This window comes from Phyllobates terribilis, unplaced genomic scaffold (assembly GCF_046119375.1).
Source record: "Phyllobates terribilis strain yellow unplaced genomic scaffold, ASM4611937v1 Scaffold_3__8_contigs__length_932513732, whole genome shotgun sequence".
In the NCBI taxonomy this organism is placed as follows: domain Eukaryota; kingdom Metazoa; phylum Chordata; class Amphibia; order Anura; family Dendrobatidae; genus Phyllobates; species Phyllobates terribilis.
This window is the reverse complement of record NW_027362763.1, coordinates 652,302,354-652,324,198: the sequence shown is the minus strand read 5'-3', so window position 1 is coordinate 652,324,198 and position 21,845 is coordinate 652,302,354.

The window sequence follows — 21,845 nt, the reverse complement described above, 5'->3', positions numbered from 1 at the left end:
CACCACCATCATCATTGTCACTATCACCACCATCACCATGAACCTTCAGCAAACCATCATCACCACCACCACGATCATCATCATCACCACATCATCACCAACATCATCACCATAACCACCATCATCATCACCATCTTAATCACCATCATCATCACCACCATTATCATCATCACCACCATCATCATGATTCTCATCACCACCATCAGCATCTCTATCATCATCACCACCATTATCATCATCACCATCGTGATTATCAACACCACCATCATCTCCACCATCATCACCACCATCGTCAACATTATCACCATCACATTGAACCTTCATCACCACCATCATCTTCATCACCATCATTATCACCATCATCATCATCACCACCATCATCATCATCACCATCACCACTGTCACCACCATCATCGTCACCATCATCACCACCACCACCATCATGGCCATCATCACCACCACCATCATCATCACAACCACCATCATCATTATTATTAATTTATATAGCGCCATTGATTCCATGGCGCTGTACATAAGGAGGGGTTACATACCAAATACAGATATCACTTACAGTAAATAAACTAACAATGATAGACTGGTACATCGGGGGCTTACATTCTACAGGATGGAGAAGGAGAAAGTAGGTTGGGGGGTTGCAGTAGCCCCGGTGTTGTTGAGGTGGCAGCAGGTAAGGTCATGGCAGGCTGTAGGCTTGTTTGAAGAGATGGGTTTTCAGGTTCCGTCTGAAGGATCCAGGTGTGGTGGATAATCGGACGTGTTGGGGCACAGAATTCCATAGGACGGGGGATATTCAGGAGAAATCTTGGAGGCGATTGCGTGAGGAACGAATAAGTGTGGAGAAGAGAAGGAAGTCTTGGGAGGACCGGAGATTACGTGAGGGAATATATCGGGAGATTAGTTCAGAGATGTACGGAGGAGAGAGGTTATGGATGGCTTTGTAGGTCAGTGTTAGTAGTGTGAACTGGATACGCTGGGGGAATGGGAGCCAATGAAGGGATTTGCAAAGGGGGGTAGCAGAGGAGTAGCGAGGCGAGAGATGAACAAGTCGCGCAGCAGAGTTAAGGATGGACTGGTGGGGTGCGAGAGTGTTAGCAGGTAGGTCACAGAGGAAGATGTTGCAGTATTCAAGGCGGGAAATGATGAGGTCATGCACAAGCAGTTTAGTAGATTGAGGGTTGAGGAAAGGACGGATTCTGGAAATATTTTTGAGCTGGAGGCGACAGGAGGTGGCGAGAGCTTGGATGTGGAGTTTGAAGGACAGGGCAGATTCAAGGGTTACTCCGAGGCAGCGGATTGCCGGTACAGGGGAAAGAGTAATGTCATTTATTGTGATAGAAAGATCAGGTGGGAAAGATATGCGAGATGGGGGAAAGATCATCACCGTTATGTGAGCTGTACCAATGCTAGAAATGAGTGGATTGATCTGAGGAGGATCAACTTTGAATCGACTTTCCTGAAATTCACGGTTTCCTGTAAACTCCAGCACTGTAACATTTGATTTGCAAGGATTACAAAAAAATCTCTGTCTGGTGCCATTTCCCACAATGCTGTAGCATCGATGATGTTTTCACCCTTAAATGCCCGCATCCATGACATCACATGGTCTGTCCCAGTTTGTATAGTGGTGGGCAGTAGTGATGAGCGAGCATGCTCGCTACTGCTCAGTGCTCGCCAGAGCTTATCACTGCTCGAGATGCTCGGCGCTCACCGAGTATTTCCGGGTTGCTCGGCGGGAGCTCGGGTCCCCTCCCTGCATGTTTGGCGTTCTTTAGAGAGCCAATGAACATGCAGGGATTGCCTGCCATGCACTGTAATGCCGTAGCCATGTTGGTTGTGGCATTACAGTGATTGGCTGGCCGCACAGCGTCATCAGGTGTATATCAGACCTGGCACCGCCATGCTCGTCACAGTCACTCCGGATCAGACAGTGTAGGGAGAGCTGCTGCTGAGCTAGGGAGAGATTTGCTTGTGTATTAGGTAGTGTAGGGAGAAAAACCGTACATTACACATATCCATCTCAACAAACAGTCCTTCTAAGGACTAATCCATCTGCAGAGATATCAGGCAGGCAGTGTATATAGGCAGGCAGGCAGGGTATATAGCAGACTGCAGTGCACATAGCACAAGAGGCTCCATTCCAGATCTGCCTTCTGCTGCTGTTAGATATTTCTATACAAAGGCCCAGGTCTCAGGGGCCAGGAATACTTTTCTTTGGATCTTAATCCTCATTAATCCAGAGAACACCATTTTTCTGCTCCATTTGCTTGTTGGCACTGCAGAATACAGCCAAGTCCTTTCCATATTAGAGAGCTAGAAATCCAGCTATTTAAAACTGTGTTTTCTCCGTCAAACGGATCACATATACGTTTGCTCCAAATTCAGCCATTTCTGGCCTCCATTAAAAATTTCCTTTAGTGTGTCATTGAAGCAATTCATTTCAGTTTGCTGGTCATACTACTTACCTACAGGCCAGGTATTTAAAACCGTGTTTTCTCCATCACACGGATCACATATAAGTTAGCTCCAAACTCAGCCATTTGTAGTGAGTGTGGAAGATACTGTCCTCCATTTAAAATGGGCAAGGCACGTGGCAAGGGACGGGGAACTGGACGTGATGGTGATGGTCCATGCAGAGGCCGAGGACAAGGCCGTGGGCAAGCTGAAATTGTGCCACAACAAACACCCACATCTTCTCGCCTGACCTTTCTGTCCAAATTCCTAGGGGACCGCAGCACACCGCTATTGAACCCAGAGTAGTGTCAAAAGGTTGTTGGTTGGATAGCGGATAATGCTTCCAGTCACTTAGCCACCACCACCACCCTGTCTTCCACACGATCAAGTCTCAGTAGCCATGAGTCTGGACTGCATATTCCTCACCCTGATCCTCCTTCCCCCCACCATGCCGAGTGCCCAAAGACAACTGATTCCACACTTGGACACTCTGAAGAGCTGTTCACTTTTCCATTTATAGATTCGGGCCTCTAGCCCGGTCCACTTGAAGCGGGGCAAGAGGAGATCGCATGTAGCGATGCCCAAATATTTGAGCAGCCACGGCCACACGAAGGTGACGATGGGAAACTGTCACAAGAGGTGGACGATGATGAAACACAATTGCCAGAAAGTCAGGAGGAGGACCAGGGTGCGGGAGTGGAAGACGAGGTGGTGGATGATATATTAAGTGACCCAACCTGACAGGAGGACACGCAGAGCGAGGACAGCAGCACACAGCGGGAGGGAGGCAGAGCACCCCAACAGGCAGGAAGAAACAGTGTGATGGCCGCAGACAGAAGGCAGGCAACCTTTCCCCGTAACACCAACATGAAGGAAGTTGCCAGTACAACTGTTAGGTCTTCCCGAGTCTGGTTGTTTTTTAAAGACTCTGCCAATAACCCCAAAAAGGCCATTTGCACCACCTGCCAGGACAGCATCAGCAGGGGTGGCAAAAAGACCAGCCTGACCACCACCAGCATGATCAGGCACATAGCAGCAAAGCACCCGACTTTGTGGGCCGAACCCCAGGGTCCAGGAACAGTGTCTGCAGGTGGCACCATTGCTTCTTCTGCTGTTGTGCATGCAAGCCAATCCCCTATCCATGGTGCATGCGAAGATGCCTCCTGCCCTCCACCTGTCGTTGCACACTCTCAAGTAGCAGCATCAGGAAGCAAGTCCATGTCCTTGTCCCAGCGCAGCATTCAGTTGTCCATACCCCATTCCTTGGAACACAAGTGCAAATATGCAGCCAAAGCCCCACAGGCCACACTACTAAATTCCCACATTTCGCGACTGCTTGGGCTAGAAATGTTGCCTTTTAGGCTCGTGGAGACCGAAGCACTCCGCAACCTGATGGCGGCGGCCGTCCCTCAGTACTCGGTCCCCAGCCGCCACTATTTCTCCCGGTGTGCCGACCCCGCATTACACAAGCAAGTTTCCCAAAACATTAGCCATGCCCTCAACAACGCAGTTACCGGGAAAGTCCACCTAACCACGGACACGTGGACAAGTGCTTGTGGGCAGGGACAGTACATCTCGCTGACAGCACACTGGGCTAACATAGTGGAAGCCTGGACCCAGTCGGACCTTGGGACGGAACACGTCCTCCCGACGCCAAGGATTGCGGGCCCTAGGTCAATTAGGGTTGCCCCCATGGTCTACAGCTCCTGCACCTCATCCTCTTCAGCCTCCTCCTCCTCTTCAGCCTTCATCTCCGAAATGACTATGTGGCACCCCAGGTGTCCAGTTGCCACAGTGGCATTGACTCCCTCACAAGGGGTGATGCCATGCCTGGAAGCAAGCAGGCGTCCCCTAATCAGGTATACTAGTGTAGCGCCCCGAGGGTTCGGCCGCTACAGGGGTATTGCACCTCAACCAGAGGTGTGATATTCCACTCCCGGGTAAGGATGGAGTGTGGACCGGGACTCAGTAGGCTGCATGCATCACACACACCCCATTTCCGGGGGACAGCTCAACGGTGCTCCCATTAGACAGTAATGCAGGCACGACAGATTCTGTCCCTGGCTGGAGTGGGGAGGGGGGAGGAAAACCCAGTGATGTAGGAGCAGATAGGGGTTGGGTTTCTGGGCATAGGTAGGAGCCCATTGGTTGCAAGTCACCTGGGCTCATACACAGAGAGGGAGGTATATAAGGTGGCACCATCTTAGACAGAGAGTGGAGAGAGAGAAGGAGTTCAGCTGACAGGGAGCTGCGGCTCAGTCTGGGCCCAGCTCCACGAGGCAGGCCTGGAGAGGAGGCCAGAACCAGCAGAGAGGACAGAAACAGAGAGGAACAGAAAGGGAAGTAAGAAAGGAACAGAACACGAGAGGCCCAGAGACACGAAGATAGAAGGAACCCAAAAGGCCCAGGAGATTGCGGGTGACGGGTTGGCAGAACAGGGTACCGGATCCCAAGTTGGTGGAGGCGACTAATCCTCAGCCAAGGACCGGCGGTCGTGATCATATCTTGGTGCGACCCCTCACTACACCTACTAGAAAGGCATACCGTATAGGGTCAGGGAGGTGAGCACGAAGCCCTCCCAAGAGAAGGCCCGCGGGAGCTGGACAGACGTAGTGTCACTGGTGGGGCACGGCCAGAGAAAGGAGTAGAAGGGAGTCCTGTGACACACTCTGGAATTACCTGGGGGTTGACTGAGCCCCCTGCCTGGTGGACGCAGCACGGTTTGGGCAGTCATTGTCGGCGGAGTGACTTGGAATATAAAGAACTGTGAGTAAAGAACTTGAACTGCAACCCCACGTCTCTGTGCTTCATCGCCGCACCAGCACTACTAGTGCTGTGGTGCCCGTGCACTATCACCCCCATCATCTACTACACTGCCCTGGGGCTGCACTCTTCCCGTGGGGAGTCACACTACCTCAGCTGCATACACCATCAGCCCCAGCGGTCTGCCTTGCAGTGGCGGTCCGCACTGACCGCAATCCACGGGTGACGTAGTCGGACAATTAACATAAAAACCCCAAAAATAGACTGCCACTGGTTTGACCCCCCTGAGCCACGGGACCGGGTCGCCGCCACCGAGACTACAAACCCCAGAGACCCGGTTCCGTGTAACCCACACACGCGCAACCCCAGAGACCCGGTTCCGGGTAACCCACACACGTGCACACACGCGGCCCAGGGGGCGAGTCACTAGCATGCAACACTTTCCTGACGGTGAGTGGAGCTGCACAGCAGTCCACCCCAGAGAGGAGCGTAGAAGAACTGGACACCAGAGTCTGAGGTTGTGGGGCACTGAAAGCCCAGCAGCAGAAGCCGGAGGGCAGGAGACTGCAGCTCTCCTGGCCCCATCAGACGCCCCGGAGGCTCAGCAGCACATAGGGCCCAGCACCGCCACGTGTGAGCGACACTCCAGGAAGGCCCGAGCTGCCTGCCATACGGGTGAGCACAAAGACGTTTTACTCAGGGACGAGGGCCGCAGGATAGCTATACGCAGGAGGGCCAAAGAGATGAGCGCAAAAGGAAAGCCTCCAACTTCACCTGGCGAGGTAGATTCCCAGCTTGCTTCCAGGCCGCCCGGACCTCTACTACCAGCTAGTACCTGTGCCCCGGTCTGCTTAACTAACCGCAAGTAAAGATAAGAGGAAACCGCCATTAAGTTGTGGACTGGTTATTATCTGCGACATCCCCTGCACTACACCGCACAGCAACATCTATAACATCATCATTTCCTGCCCTGGGGCTAAGCTCTGCCTGTGGAGTGCTGAACCAACTCTGCTGCGTCATCATGAGCTCCAGAGGATCTGCACCGCAGCGGCGTCTCCATATAGCCGCATATCAGAGGTGGCGTCAAGAACATTAAACTATAAAAACTATAATCCCCTTTCAATAATTCCCCTTTTATTGACCGCCCTGGGTAATGGACCAGGTCACCACCACTGTGGCATCCCCTGCACTCACTGGCCCGGCTATCGAGTACCCCACGGCTCAGGGGGCGCGTCAACCACATCAGTCACAAACTGGAAACACTGCAGCACTGCCTCAGCCAAGCTGCAATAGGCTGTGCTGAAGCTAATATGCTTAGGTGAAAAACTGCACAATGCTGAAGAGTTGTGAACAGCTCTGAAAGAGCAGGCAGATCTGTGGCTGGCACCGTTGAACCTACAGCCAGGCATGGTCGTGTGTGACAATGGCCAGAACCTGGTGGAGGCGAGGCCAGCTCACACACTTACCATGCCTGGCACATGTGCTTAACCTCGTGGTTCAGCGGTTTCTCAAATCCTACCCGGAGCTGCCGGATCTGCTTGTTAAAGTACGCCGCTTGTGTGCCCATTTTAGAAAGTCAGATACAGCTTTATATCTCTTATTGCTGAGGCGGACAGGTCTACAAAGATGGTGCAGTACCAGAAGACCCTTGTTGTGGAACTATTAAAAAAATTCCCATCTGAAAACGCTGGCGGCAGAGGGCACACTTCGTTGGACAAACAAGGAGTACAGGCGAGAGAGACACAACTTCAATCCAGCAGAGGCAGGGGAACACTGTCAAAGTTCTGTGAGAGTTTTCTCAGACCCTCCTATCTCACAGGCCCTGAGGCACGGGGTACTCTCACAAGAAGTGCAAAGTTTGGGAAGATGCTGAGGGAGTACCTTGCCGACCGTACCAGCGCCCTCCGTGATCCCTCTGTACCTTACAATTATTGGGTATCCAAGCTGGATACGTGGAATGAACTGGCTCTCTATGCCTTGGAGGTCCTGGCCTGCCCTGCCGTCAGCGTTTTATCAGAGCGGGTTTTTAGTGCCGCTGGTGGAATTATAACTGATAAGAGCATCCGCCTGTCAACTGAAAATGCTGACAGGCTGACTCTTATAAAAATGAACAAGGGCTGGATTGGGCCAGACTTCGCAACACCACCGAATGATAGCAGCGTAACATAAACTCAAATACAGTGTCTTTTCTTGGGAGGTGTATTCCCATGCACCTCTTCACACCCACACATGGGTATACGCTTCCTGATTTTGGCTATTTGCTCTTGTCCTCCTACTTCTCCTCATCCTCCACCACCATATCACCAGGGTGACCGTGGTCCGTGATGCAAAACCCACGGAATTTTTTTAAAGGGTGTTTATGATGCCCGTGAAAATTTTCTTTTATACAGTATGTTCATGTATACCCCCCAGGGGTAAATGTTTGTCAGCTCATACACTTAGTGCATGGGCATTACAAGTATAGGAGGCCCGCTCCTTTCTAATGGGAACATTTTTTTAAGAGGCCCTCCTCCACGTCTCTTCCAAGGGACATTGAAGTGCCTCCAAATTTTTGGCAGCCCTTGCATTCACTGCATAGGCCAACACTATGGGAGACTCTCTCCTTTCTAATGGGAATTTGTCGTTACTGTGGCCCTGCTCTATGTGTCTTTAAATTCTTAGTGGGGTTTTTCCTAAAATTTGGTCAGCCGTTGGACTCACTGCATACTCTATAACTGTACAGCACACCAGCTCCTTTGTAATGGAAACATGTCATTACTGTGGACCTGCTCTATGTGTCTTTAAATTGTTAGTGGGGTTTTTCTCAAATTTTGGCAGCCCTTGCAGTCACAGCATGGGCATTACCACTATAGGAGACCCGCTCCTTTATAATGGGAACATTTTTTTTACTGAGACGCTCCTCTATGTCTCTTCAAAGGGGTATTGGGTTGCGTCCAAATTTTTGGCAGGCCTTGCAGTCACTGCATATGCAATAACAGTATAGGAGACCCACTCGTTCATAATGGGAACAACAAAGCATGATGACTCTCTAACAATAGCGAGGGCCGACTGCTGGCCTTTTAAGAATAGTAAAGGCCGTCTGATGGCCCTATAAAAATAGGCTTTATGACTTTCAGAGTCCCTCCATCATAAATAAAAAAGGATGTGTCTGATGATGTGTCACACACCACATTGCCAGATAAGGTTGTAAAATTTTAAAATGACATTTCCCGGTGAATGCATTTGTCTTAAAAAATAACGTAAAAAAACCAAAACAATAGGATCTCTCTTTAGTATAAAAAACAGCGTCACCAATTTAACCTCAATGTAATCACATTGTTCAGCTCCTGCACCTCCTCCTCCATCTCCGAAATGACCACATCAGTCACAAGCTGACAGCACCGCAGCACTGCCTTGGCCAAGCGGCAACAGGCTGTGCTGAAGATAACATGCTTAATGCTTAGATGACAAACCGCCCAGCGCTGCAGAGTTGTTGAAAGCTGTAACACAGCAGCCTGATCTGTGGCTCTCACCGCTGAAGATACAGCCAGACATGGTCGTGTGTGACAATGGGCGGAACTGGTGACGGAGAAATGACAGCCGGGGTAGATATGGTTTCCCTCTATGCCAGTCCTTTCACTGAGCTAAAGAATATGGCTGTAGTGAAATGCAACTCCCACTGAGAAGCTGTTTCAGATTGAAAAACATTGTGCCCACCAGAGGATTTGATTCTGAGGGCTAACCTTTCTCCCCCGCTCAAGAGGCCCATAGCAGCTGCAAAGTTAGCGCTATCATTAACTCTCCTGAGGTAGAAGCCAGGGCAAACCAGAGGATTCTCTGGTGGGACCGTCCAACCCTGCCGAGAAGCAGTCCTGGCTAGGAAAAGTGTGTGGGAAGGTTCCTGGACACTCTATGGCTGCTTTTTTACTGAGGAGGAAACACACGCAAACACGGAGAGAACATACAAAGTCCTTGCAGATGTTGTCCTTGCTGGGATTTGAACCCAGGATCCCAGTGCTGCAAGTCTTCAGTGCTAACTACCGATCCAATGTGCTGCCGTTCACCCTCTAATATCTAACAGGCTGGAGAAACTTGCACCTACTGCCACTCTATCTTCAGCTCCTTTGTGAGAAAATGTATTTGGGCAGCCACTCAGTCTACCAAATAAAATTCCTGAGAAGGAAATAGGGGATGGCTTCGCTACTGGTACTGGGGGCAGTGCTAATACCATGGCGTTGTACCATAGTTTGCTGGAAATATTCCAGGCTGGTAGGAGGCAAGCAAATTCCCACAGAAAAGTACCAGCAGTAATGTTCAGGCCACATTTCAACTGCAAGCAGCTTTAGAGGACTTCCTGTGAGAAATGACACGCAGGGTAGATACGGTTTCCCTCTATGCCAGTCCTTTCACCGAGGTAAATACAACTCTCAGCAAAAAAAGTTGTGGACTGGCTCCGTACAGTCCCTGGCCACATTCATCTGTCCACGTGTTTGTGGTTAGGCGGTCCTTCCCAGTAAGTGCACTGGGGAGGGCACGGGTAACGTTGTGGGACCTGTGCTTGTGGAAGGCGGAGACGATACCGGGAAAAATAATGGCGGCTGGGGACCGAGTATGGACACCCGGTCACTGCCGCCATAAGATTGTGGACAGCTTCCGCCTCCGCAAGCCTAAAAGGCCATATTTTAAGTGCAAGCAGCTGCCCAGAAATCTGGCAGTTTAGTGTTGCGGCCTGTGGGTGGGTGGCTGGCTGCATACTTGCGCTTGCATTCCAAGTAACAGAAAACTAAGCAGATGGTGGTCTCTATCATCATCATGACCTCACCTCGGAGAGGGCACTGTGTGATAAGAAAGGGTGCTATACATAACAAGGGAGAGCACTGTGTAATAAGGAACAGTGCTGTACATAACAAGAGAGGGCACTGTGTAATAAGGGACGGTGTTATACATAATGAGAGGGCACTGTGTAATAAGGGACGGTGCTGTACATAATAAGAGTGTTACAAGTGGTTTACACAGAGGTGGAAACGTCACATGTACTCACACTTCCTCATTGAGGTTGTTGTTTGTTTTTAATTGGCTTTTAATGGTGTCCATATGTTTACCTACTACATTTTGTATATACTCTTTGGTTAACTCATGGTTTTATGGGCTACATTTATAAGTACTATAGAAATATTTTATGTTCCGGTGCTTCATATTGCACTATAGTACGTTACAGTTCAGGAGATTCATTTGTGGGTGCAATTGCACTGAACATTCTTATATACCTTTGTAGTATGCTGACCTTTCCTTTTATTTCAATGTACTTAACAAGAGAGGACAATTTGTAATAAGGGAAGGTGTTGTACATAACAAGAGAGGGCACTGTGTAATTAGGAACAGTGCTGTACATAATAAGAGTGGTCACTGTGTAATAAGGAACGGTGCTGTACATAACAAGAGAGGGCACTGTGTAATTAGGAACAGTGCTGTACATAATAAGAGTGGGCACTGTGTAATTAGGAACAGTGCTGTACATAATAAGAGTGGGCACTTTGTAATAAGGGACAATGCTGTACATAACGAGAGGGCACTGTGTGAAAAGAAACAGTGCTGTACATAACGAGAGAGAGCACTGTGTAATAAGGAATGGTGCTGTACATAACAAGAGAGGGCACTGTGTAATAAAGGACGGTGCTGTACATAACAAGAGACGGCACTGTGTAATAAGGGACGGTGTTATACATAATGAGAGGACACTTTGTAATAAGGGACTATGCTGTACATAACAAGTGAGGGCACTGTGTAATAAGGGATGGTGCTGTAAATAACAAGAGAGGGCACTGTGTAATAAAAAACGGTGTTATACATAATGAGAGGACAATTTTTAATAAGGCCTGGCGCTGTACATAACAAGAGAGGGCACTATGTAGCAAGGGATGGTGCTGTACATAGCAAGAGAGGACTCTAGGTAATAACAAATGATGCTGTATATAACAAGATTGGACACTGTGAAATAAGAATTTGTGCTGTACATAACAAGAGAGGGCACTGTGTAATAAGGAACAGTGCTGTACATAACAAGACAGGATTCTGGGTAATAAGAAATGATGCTGTATATAACAAGATTGGGCACTGTGTAATAAGGGACGGTGCTGTACATAACAAGAGAGGGCACTGTGTAATCAGAAACGGTGCTGTACATAACAAGGGGAAGCACTGTGTAATAAGGAACGGTGCTGTACATAACAAGAGACGGCACTGTGTAATAAGGGACGGTGTTATACATAATGAGAGGTCACTTTGTAATAAGGGACGATGCTGTACATAACAAGAGAGGGCACAGTGTAATAAGGAACGGTGCTGTACATAACAAGAGAGGGCACTGTACATAGTGGCGTATAAATGGCGGTGGTATAAATGGCGGTGTTTTACATAACTAGAGAGCACACTGTGTAATAAGGGACGGTGCTGTACATAACTAGAGAGGGCACTGTGTAACAAGGTGCAGTAATAAGCATAATAAGAGGAGACTATGTAATATATATACAGTACAGACCAAAAGTTTGGACACACCATCTCATTTAACGATTTTTCTGTATTTTCATGACTATGAAAATTGTACATTCACACTGAAGGCATCAAAATTATGAATTACCACATGTGGAATTATATACTTACCAAAAAAGTGTGAAACAACTGAAAATATGTCTTATATTCTAGGTTCCTCACAGTAGCCACCTTTTGCTCTGATGACTGCTTTGCTCACTCTTGGCATTCTCTTGATGAGCTTCACGAGGTAGTCACCGGAAATGGTCTTCACTTCACAGGTGTGCCCTGTCAGGTCAGTGGGATTTCTTGCCTTATAAATGGGGTTGGGACCATCAGTTGTGTTGTCCGGAAGTCAGGTGGATACACAGCTGATAGTCCTACTGAATAGACTGTTAGAATTTGTATTATGGCAAGAAAAAAGCAGCTAAGTAAAGAAAAACGAGTGGCCATCATTACTTTAAGAAATAAAGGTCAGTCAGTGCGAAAAATTGGGCAAACTTTGAAAGTGTCCCCAAGTGCAGTTGCAAAAACCATCAAGCGCTACAAAGAAACTGGCTCACATGAGGACCGCCCCAGGAAAGGAAGACCAAGAGTCACCTCTGCTTCTGAGGATAAGTTTATCCGAGTCACCAGCCTCAGAAATCGCAGGTTAACAGCAGTTCAGATTAGAGACCAGGTCAATGCCACACAGAGTTCTAGCAGCAGACACATCTCTACAACAACTGTTAAGAGGAGACTTTGTGCAGCAGGCCTTCATGGTAAAATAGCTGCTAGGAAACCACTGCTAAGGACAGACAACAAGCAGAAGAGACTTGTTTGGGCTAAAGAACACAAGGAATGGACATTAGACCAGTGGAAATCTGTGCTTTGGTCTGATGAGTCCAAATTTGAGATCTTTGGTTCCAACCACCGTGTCTTTGTGTGACGCAGAAAAGGTGAACGGATGGACTCTACATGCCTGGTTCCCACCGTGAAGCATGGAGGAGGAGGTGTATTATGCCATTCAACAATATGAGGTTGAAGCAAAAAAAAGTTCTAGATAGACTATCAGCCAGACATTACCCCAAATGGACTTTAAAAAGAGCATACAACATAGTTAGCTCCAAAAACAGGAGTGATATGATTGGACCTAAATTCAGTAATCACCCTTCAGATGGTGTGAATGGATCCAACCAGGTCACCTTTGTCTCTCAGTATAGCCCCCAATTTTCTATGATCAAAAATATTATTTAGAGAATGTTAAAAATGCAGCGACTTTTACATCTTTTTCTACCAATATAAAATATAACATAAAAAATGTTATTAATTGTAACACTACTTCTGTCATATATATTATTTCATGCAGTGCGTGCCGTCTCCAGCACGTGGGATGTACGTGGACTCCCTTGAAGAAACGCATCAGACGGCATCTATCAGATGCTCATAATAAATGAAGTATCAGGTGTTCTGCAGCATCGAGACATTCTTCGTTCTGCCATAACGGAGACACTTCAACATTTATAGTAACGGGCGTAGAAAAAGTGTTGAAACCTCATAGAGGGGGAGATCATAGGAGAAAGCTCCTTAATAGAGAAAGTTGGTGGATTTATACTTTACATACACGTGTACCAGCGGGTTTAAATATCAGACATGATTTGATGTATCATTATGAGTGATCATTTATAGATTATTATGTTTATGTTCCTTTTTTTTTTTTTCTCTTGGATTATTCACATTTATATGCATTGTTTCTATGCTATACGGTTTTAATATGGTATGTGCGTTTAAATTTTTGATTAACCTAGCTTAGAACAGGTGCATAGCAGGGCATGGCATATATATACCACTTCCTTGCTGTTTTTTTGCTATGCAATGATTAAGAACTTATAGTTCGAAACGCGTTTGCTGTTCCTCTCCAAGGTGGACTTTTAATATTTTTTGCATGACCCAATAAAATATGGATTTTAGAAGATTTGTTCAGCTGGATCTTCCTGGTTCATCATTGTTCGTCTGGTAGCACTCCTGGCTCCGTGCTGTTGATCTTCTAGGTGGGTGAGCTGATTTTTCCCTTTCTTTTTCTGCCATAAGCTGTCAGTGTCCACTCCTGGTGATAATTATTATGATGTCGGTTGTGATGATGGTGGTGGTAGCGATGTTCAGGCCACATTTCAAGTGCAAGTAACTTTACAGGACTTCCTGTGAGAAATGACACGCAGGGTAGATACGGTTTCCCTCTATGCCAGTCCTTTCACCGAGCTAAATACAACTCTCAGCAAAAAAAGTTGTGGACTGGCTCCGTACCGTCCCTGGCCACATTCACCTGTCCACGTGTTTGTGGTTAGGCGGTCCTTCCCAGTAAGTGCACTGGGGAGGGCACGGGTAATGTTGTGGGACCTGTGCTTGTGGAAGGCAGAGACGATACCGGGAAATATAATGGCGGCTGGGGACCGAGTATGGACACCCGGCCGTCGGCATGAGGTTGTGAAAAGCTTCTGCCTCCACGAGCTTAAAAGGCCACATTTCAGGTGCAAAGAGCTCCCCAGAAATCTGGCAGTTTAGTGTTGTGGCCTGTGGGTGGGTGGGTGGCTGGCTGCATACTTGCGCTTCCATTCCAAGTAACAGAAAACTAAGCAGATGGTGGCCTCTATCATCATCATGGCCTCACCTCGGCACTATGAACTCTCCTGAAGGAGAAGCCAGGACCCGCCAGAGGAGTCTCCGGTTCTCTGGTGTGCCCATCCAACCCTGCCGAAAAGCAGCCCTGGCTAAGAAAAGTGTGGGGGAAGGTTCCCGGACACTCTATGGCTGCTTTTTTAATGTGGATCGGGCATGCTTATGCATGTTATTTCTCAAAATCAGATCAGGCCATTGTCCAACTCTGTATTCAAGAAATTAAATGCGCAAAGAAAGATGTGTGTGTGTCAAAGCACCACCGACAAGGGCGAGTTGATGTTGGACGGGCTGCCATTGCTTCTGCTACAAGCTGCATTACAGGACTTCCTGTGAGAAATGACATGCAGGGTAGATACGGTTTCCCTCTATGCCAGTCCTTTCACCGAGCTAAATACAACTGTCAGCAAAAAAAGTTGTGGACTGGCTCCGTACCGTCCCTGGCCACATTCACCTGTCCACGTGTTTGTGGTTAGTCGGTCCTTCCCAGTAAGTGCACTGGGAATGGCACGGGTAATGTTGTGGGACCCGAGCTTGTGGAAGGCGGAAGCGATACCGGGAAATATAATGGCGGCTGGGGACCGAGTATGGACACCCGGCCGTCGGCATGAGGTTGTGAAAAGCTTCCGCCTCCACAAGCCTAAAAGGCCACATTTCAAGTGCAAGCAGCTGTCAAAAATTTGGCAGTATAGTATTGCAACCTGTGGGTGGGTGGGTGGCTGGCTGCATACTTGCGCTTGAATTCCAAGGAATGGGGTAGGGACAGCTGAACGCTGCAGTGGGACAAGGATGTGGACGGTGATTGTTGCAAGTCTGCAACGACAGGTGCATGGCGGGAGGCATCTTCGCATGCGCCAAGGATCACTTATGATGGGCACACTTTTAGGCAGTGACCTGGGAGTCAGAGATGCTTCCAGGGGTCTTCCCCATGCTGTTCCCATGTCTTTTCAGCACTGTATGCACGTGTTTGACGATATGTCACACACCACATGGCCAGATAAGGTTGTAAAATGTTAAAATGACATTTCTCAGTGAATGCATTTGTCACGGTTGAAAGCAATGCAAAAGTGCAAAAATGCGTCAAAAACGCTACGTGTGAACATAGCTCAAGGTGTGGAGGAGTATTTTTGGTTTTCGTTATTTATTTTGCCTTATATACAAGTCATTGCCCTGGAAAGGATGTTCCTTAACATATTTCCCAGGAAAATCCATTTTGGATTCGTTTTTGTATGTTTTATTGTGAGTCCGTAAAAGTGGCGTAATACTCTGACCACGTTGCTGACAGCAGTGACCTGGGAGTCAGAAATGCTTCCAGGGGTCTTCCCCATGCTGTCCACATGTCATTTGAGCACTGTTCCCATCGATTTGGGTAATTTTTAGGCCCTCTGCAGACTGCCGGGGGGAGCCGCCTGAAAAATGCTCGAGTTTCCCATAGACTTACATTCGGCTCGTTGCTCGGGTCGAGCACCCGAGTATTCCAATGTGCTCGACCCGAGCAACGAGTACCCGAGCATTTTAGTGCTCGCTCATCACTAGTGGCCAGTACCGGGGTTATCAGCAGGTCCCAGTGGAGCCCAGTGGTCACAGAGAAGGCGGCGCAGTGGTCAGCTCTCTTCTCCAGCCTGACAACGATCAGTCCGATTGGTGCAGACCTGGAAGGAAGCTGGCAGGACCTGCACATCAGTACGCTGCACGGACTCTGAAGGTCCTGAGTAGCAACAGGACTTTTCAGGCAGCAGCAGACATACCACTAGTGGAACCTGTGCAGCTGCAGAGGGCCCCTAGAGGATAGGGGGCCACATCCACCTCTAAAGGAGGTGGAATTATGCATTACGATGAGCTACTGAACTGCAAAGGCCCATGTATTGTTCTTGCACAGTGGCCTCTTCTGTTTGTGTCCGTCAGTGCCTCAGAAGGACACCCTGGGATCAGGTGCATGACCGAGCTCCTCTTAAATCTTTTTTTGGTTCCCATGAAATGTACACTTTGGCGAGATGAGGAGCACATTTTAACAAAGTGATGACTCCTTGGGATCACAAGCTTGACGCGCCCCCTGGGCCATGGGGTACTCGGTAGCCGGGCCAGTCGTTGCTAGGGGAGAAGTCACAGTGGCGGTGACCCAGTCCATGAACCAGGGCGGTCAATAAAAGGGGAATTTGGGGAAAGGGATTATAGTTTTTATATAAAGTTTGTGACGCCACCTGTGGTATGCGGCTATATGAAGCCGCCGCTGCGGTGCAGGTCCTCTGGAGCTGATGTTAGTGCAGCAGAGTTGGTTCAGCTCTCCACAGGCAGAGCTTAGCTCCAGGGCAGGAAATGGTGATGTTATAGATGTTGCTGTGCGGTGTAGTGCAGGGGATGATGGCACAGTAATAGTTCGCAGAGACAGTGGGGTGCAGTCTTCAGGGTTTTACTCACGATTTTTAGACTCCAAGTTACCAGGGCCAGGGTAACTTCCCACGTCGTCCTGTGCTTACTCAGGGAGGGGTTCAGCAAACCCGCAGGTACCTCCGGACCCCCTTCTGTGTGTTCCTTCTGGCCGTCTCCCTGCACCTCACACCCAGTGTCCCAAGCCAGTGACTGTGGACCTTGTCGGGCTACGTCTTCTCTGTCCCCTGGGTCCTCTATGGCCACCTTTTTGGTGAGTTAGATGTGGCTTTTGGCTGCAGCACCTGAAATGCTGCACCCTCCGGTTACCTAATTGAGACTTGAAGAACTCTGCTAGTTTAGGGGCCGGCCCCTTCTGCGGCTCAATCCCTCCACCGCCTGGTAGATTCGGGCGTACGGGTGGCCTCCAGCACTGCCCGTACCCCTGGGATCCTTTCTGCTTTACTGGAGCCTTCCTTCCTGCTCCTCTCCTCTCTTCTTTCTGTCCTGGGCCTCTCTCACTAGGCCCTCCTCCTGAGCAGAGCTCCTGCTGAGCTCCTGCTCCACGCACTCTCTTCCTCTCACTGAAGTTTACTCCCAAGATGGCTTCCCCTTTTTATACCCTCCTTCTCAAGTGCTCCCCTAATTTTCTTCCTCCACCCACACCCACTACATGGTTCCCCCTACTTTGGTTCCCCCAACTCCAGCCAGGGACAGGGCTCAGCAGGAGAGCGACACATCTTGCCCCTCCTGCTGGTCTGGAGTAGTGTAGTGTTGGGGTCCCGAGCTGTACGCCTTCCTTTCCTGAGAGTGAGATACCACACCTCTGGGTGAGATGCAGTACCTCTGTGGCGACTGAACCCGCAGGGGCGCCACACGCTCCTCGTCCCATCTCTGGGGTCCTGCTTGCTGAACCTCTGTTTCTTGGATCGTCTTGGCTCCTCCATCCACATCCAGCCTGAGAATCTGTGGAGAATCGGGGGGGCTGAGGGAAGAGAGGCTCCTGGCCATGAAACGATCAGGGCTCTCTCTTCTCTGCCAGAAATGCTGGTGGGAAGCCGAAAGAACAACAACTACTTTGCCATCCTTGTCCGCTGCCATCTCCTGGCTGCACATAACATGCGGTCTCATGATCCATCCCATCTGTTCTCCCAGACATTGCATCTGTACACAGGCACTGCTTATCACTGGGGAAACAAAGCAGCTCAAGATGTGGAGATCCCAGAGAAGAAGCAGCTACAAGATCAAGGATGATCCTCCGAGAACCCGTCCAATCATTGGTAACGTCACATTATGAGTGTGGCAATGGGCGGCATGCAGGCTTTGGACATGTGGCCACCGTCAACTCTTTCTTTACAGAGGTTAAATGGCGGTCTATCAATCAATTGTTAGAAAGGAACCTGATAAAAGCAGTCTCTGTGCAAGATGGTGGGAGCACAGCATGGCTCGGCTTTCTGGTACACCTCTCCAGCTTGATTATTGTAGCTCCATGGTTGTTTCTCTCCTCCAGCCTTCTCTCTCAGGTGACAACACTGTCCAGCTGGCTTGGAGGTGCTGCAACTGTTTTCTCCAAGGCCAGGAGGTCATCTCTGCTCGTCCGCTGAGCTGATGTGTCTTCTTTTCTGCCTCTGACACTTTCTTCTCCATTGCTTTGACTTCTGTGCAAGAAACCAACTATTTTCCGGAGGAGAACAAACCACATTGTCCTGCGCTTTCCCGGTCCTTCCAATGGGAACCAGCCACACTACCCTTTCCTGACGGTTACACAATCTTTCTCTGGCATTTTGGGTAACGTCCCGGGAACTTGGTTGTTGGTCATGTAGTCTTCAAGCCTTATGGGTCATCTACCAGAGCTGAGCCTGGGCAACTGATGTACCTAAGAGTGTCCTGCGTTCCACTTGTGGTATGCCGGACCCTTCTCTCTGGTGGTCTCCATTGGCTCTTGGGAGTCATGCACCAGTCCTCTACCACAAATGTTTCTGTAAATGTGGAGAATAGGTGTGTGATGAAACAGCTTCTAATCTTAATCAGCCAGACATTTAGATTTGTTAAGCCAAGAGAAATGCACTATTGTGTTTGTGTTGACTTTGGAACTTGTGTGTGTTTCTTTGGCTGGTCAAGTACAGTGACTCCAGGTGAAACAATCATGTTTGTTACTATGCTAATTGCATATTGTACTATAGCCAGCTAAATGTCTCAAACAATGAGACCTGAGTGAGTCCTGCACCTTTACCTCTGACCTGTGACTAATGATCTTAGCCACATATGCAAATATAAAAAGGGTTTTTCTATCTTGCTGAAAAGAGAATTCATAGAGACGTTACAAGGAGAATCAAAGATCAGACTCCCTTCAGACCATCAGCTTGATAGCATGGCTTTATCCAAAGAGACACAGATTTGGATTCTACATGATTCCAACCTAAGGGTATCAGCCCTGACTGTAAAGATTCAGATCTGCTCCATTGACCATCAGAGAGCCCATGGATACATTTGGGAAGACCAGGCTGGCGATGAAGTCAGCTGGCCCCATGGATATGTTGTTTTGGGTTGCCAGGTGGGACCCACCGGTCGCCTGGAACTCATGAAGACATTAGGAGAAGATAGATTGGGACCAGCCAATCTGTCATCTGGCCCCATGGAAACTCTCGGAGAGGTCAGGGTGGGACCCTTGGGTCTCCTGGCCTTGTACCTCGATGGACTTAGCTTCATAAGCTTGCCGCTACCTTCTCTCGGTGAGGGCCCGCCAGAAGCCACATGTCTGGCCAGAATGGGATCATGATCATGGGTCAGCAGATTGTAAGCTCTAGGCGGGCACGCTCTTCTGGACTCCAGGATGTTTCTTTGGGCACCTCTAGTTTGCCACCATTCCAGAAGATGAATAAATGTGCTGATACTTCTACAAAGTCTTTAATGAAGCCTCGGAAATAACCGACTAATGCCAAGAAAGCTGGGCATTCTATGACGGAGCCCATGGTCACTGCTGCACTAGCTCTGCCTTGGATTTCTTGGGTTGTGCTCCTTCTGTGGTGACAAAGTGCCCTTTCCTTCTTCGTATCTCGTCAGCACCAGGTCTCACCTGGTTAGGTGCTCAGGGAAGGCGCCATCAATGACGTCATCAAGATAAAACACAATGCACTCCATGTCCAGCTCCCCCAGACACAACCCCAGCTCTTAAAGGTGACGGGTGAGGGGGTATTCACAGAGGTCCTAACAGCCCTGGGAGGAATGAAGACCGGCCTTTCTATCTCTTTCATGCCACGATCTTCTGGTCAATTCCAAGATGGAGCAGGATTTTTCACGGCCAAATGCTACCAACAATTTTTCTCTCATCAGCAGTGTGTATATACTGCACAGAAGACCACAGGCTTCCATCTTTCTTCTTCGCGAATACAATGGCTCATGGCTCCTCAGTCTCTGTAGTAGCAACTTTACCTGTAGAAGAGGAGACGTACGGCTATTTTCCACTTGGTGACGTCCAGCCGTTCTCCAGTGGTCTCCAGTGGTCTTCATTGGCCAGTGCTGACATGAGGACACACAGGGATTGCAGTGGAATCTTCTTCAGTGGGACAGTCTGCCATGGGGGGTCTTGTGTGATCTGCTCCCCTCACTTGCTCGGTGTGGACAATCCTGGGCGTTCCGGCCACCACTGCACGCCCTCTATTGCTCCCCTGTTTTTTGGTAGGTGTAGGTCCTGTTCATATTCTGCAGTTCTGCGCTCCCTTCTCTGTAGGTTGCAGTCTATTGATGTTTCTGGAGATCTGCAGAACACGGCCGCCCATCTGCTGGCTCAGTGGGTAGCACCATTGCTTTGCAAAACCGGTGTCCCGGAGCCAAATCTAAAGTAGTGATGTCCTGAGCCCATTGGTTGGACAATCACCTGGGCGCCATGATGCTTCATGTCTGTGCCGTGTTTCTAAAACCACCTACGGTCTCTGTTTCCTTAGTAGATATTGGGGGGTCTCAGGCTGTGCCGATATCAACGACAACATATGGCTGTGAAGGAGGCAATGACCACTCCGGCAGTGTACGGCCCCATTACATGGGCACCAAGGCCTTCAGGCCCCACGGATGGTGGCTTCATCTGGCGGCATTATTCTGGAGCTGTTCTGTGATACACTGTATCCCTGGAAGGATTGTTTGGCCACTAGTTTCCCTTACTTGGGTTGCTGGCAGTGTTGTCCGGGTGCTCTGTGCTTCAGTTTGCACTGTCGGGCAGTTTTATTTTATTACGGTATGGCAGCATAATCTTCACACGGAAGCCTCATGAGAGCAGTGTATGACGGTATTCCTGTAGGGCGCTGCCTAGCACTTCTTATTGGGACCAGTATGGCAGTAGATTTGCCAACTGTATTGTGGGGATAATTTGGCACTGTATGGTGGTTTTATAAACGCACTATTCATCAATTTACTTGTGCATTGCTTGGAGGCATAATATAAGCACTGGGTATGGTATTACATGAGCACTGTCTGGCGGTATAATATGAGCAGTGTGTGTGCTATTACATGAGCACTGTCTGGCGGTATAATATGAGCAGTGTGTGTGCTATTACATGAGTACTGTTTGGCGGTATAATATGAGCACTGTGTGTGCTATTACATGAGCACTGTTTGGCGGTATAATATGAGCACTATGTGTGCTATTACATGAGCACTTTCTGGAGGTATAATATGAGCACTGTGTGTGCTATTACATGAGCACTGTCTGGCGGTATAATATGAGCACTATGTGTGCTATTACATGAGCACTTTCTGGCGGTATAATATGAGCACTGTGTGTGCTATTACATGAGCACTGTTTGGCGGTATAATATGAGCACTGTGTGTGCTATTACATGAGCACTGTTTGGCGGTATAATATGAGCACTATGTGTGCTATTACATGAGCACTTTCTGGCAGTATAATATGAGCACTATGTGTGAAATTACATGAGCACTTTCTGGTGGTATAATATGAGCACTGTGTGTGCTATTACATGAGCACTGTTTGGCGGTATAATATGAGCACTATGTGTGCTATTACATGAGCACTTTCTGCTGGTATAATATGAGCACTGTGTGTGCTAGTACATGAGCACTGTCTGGCG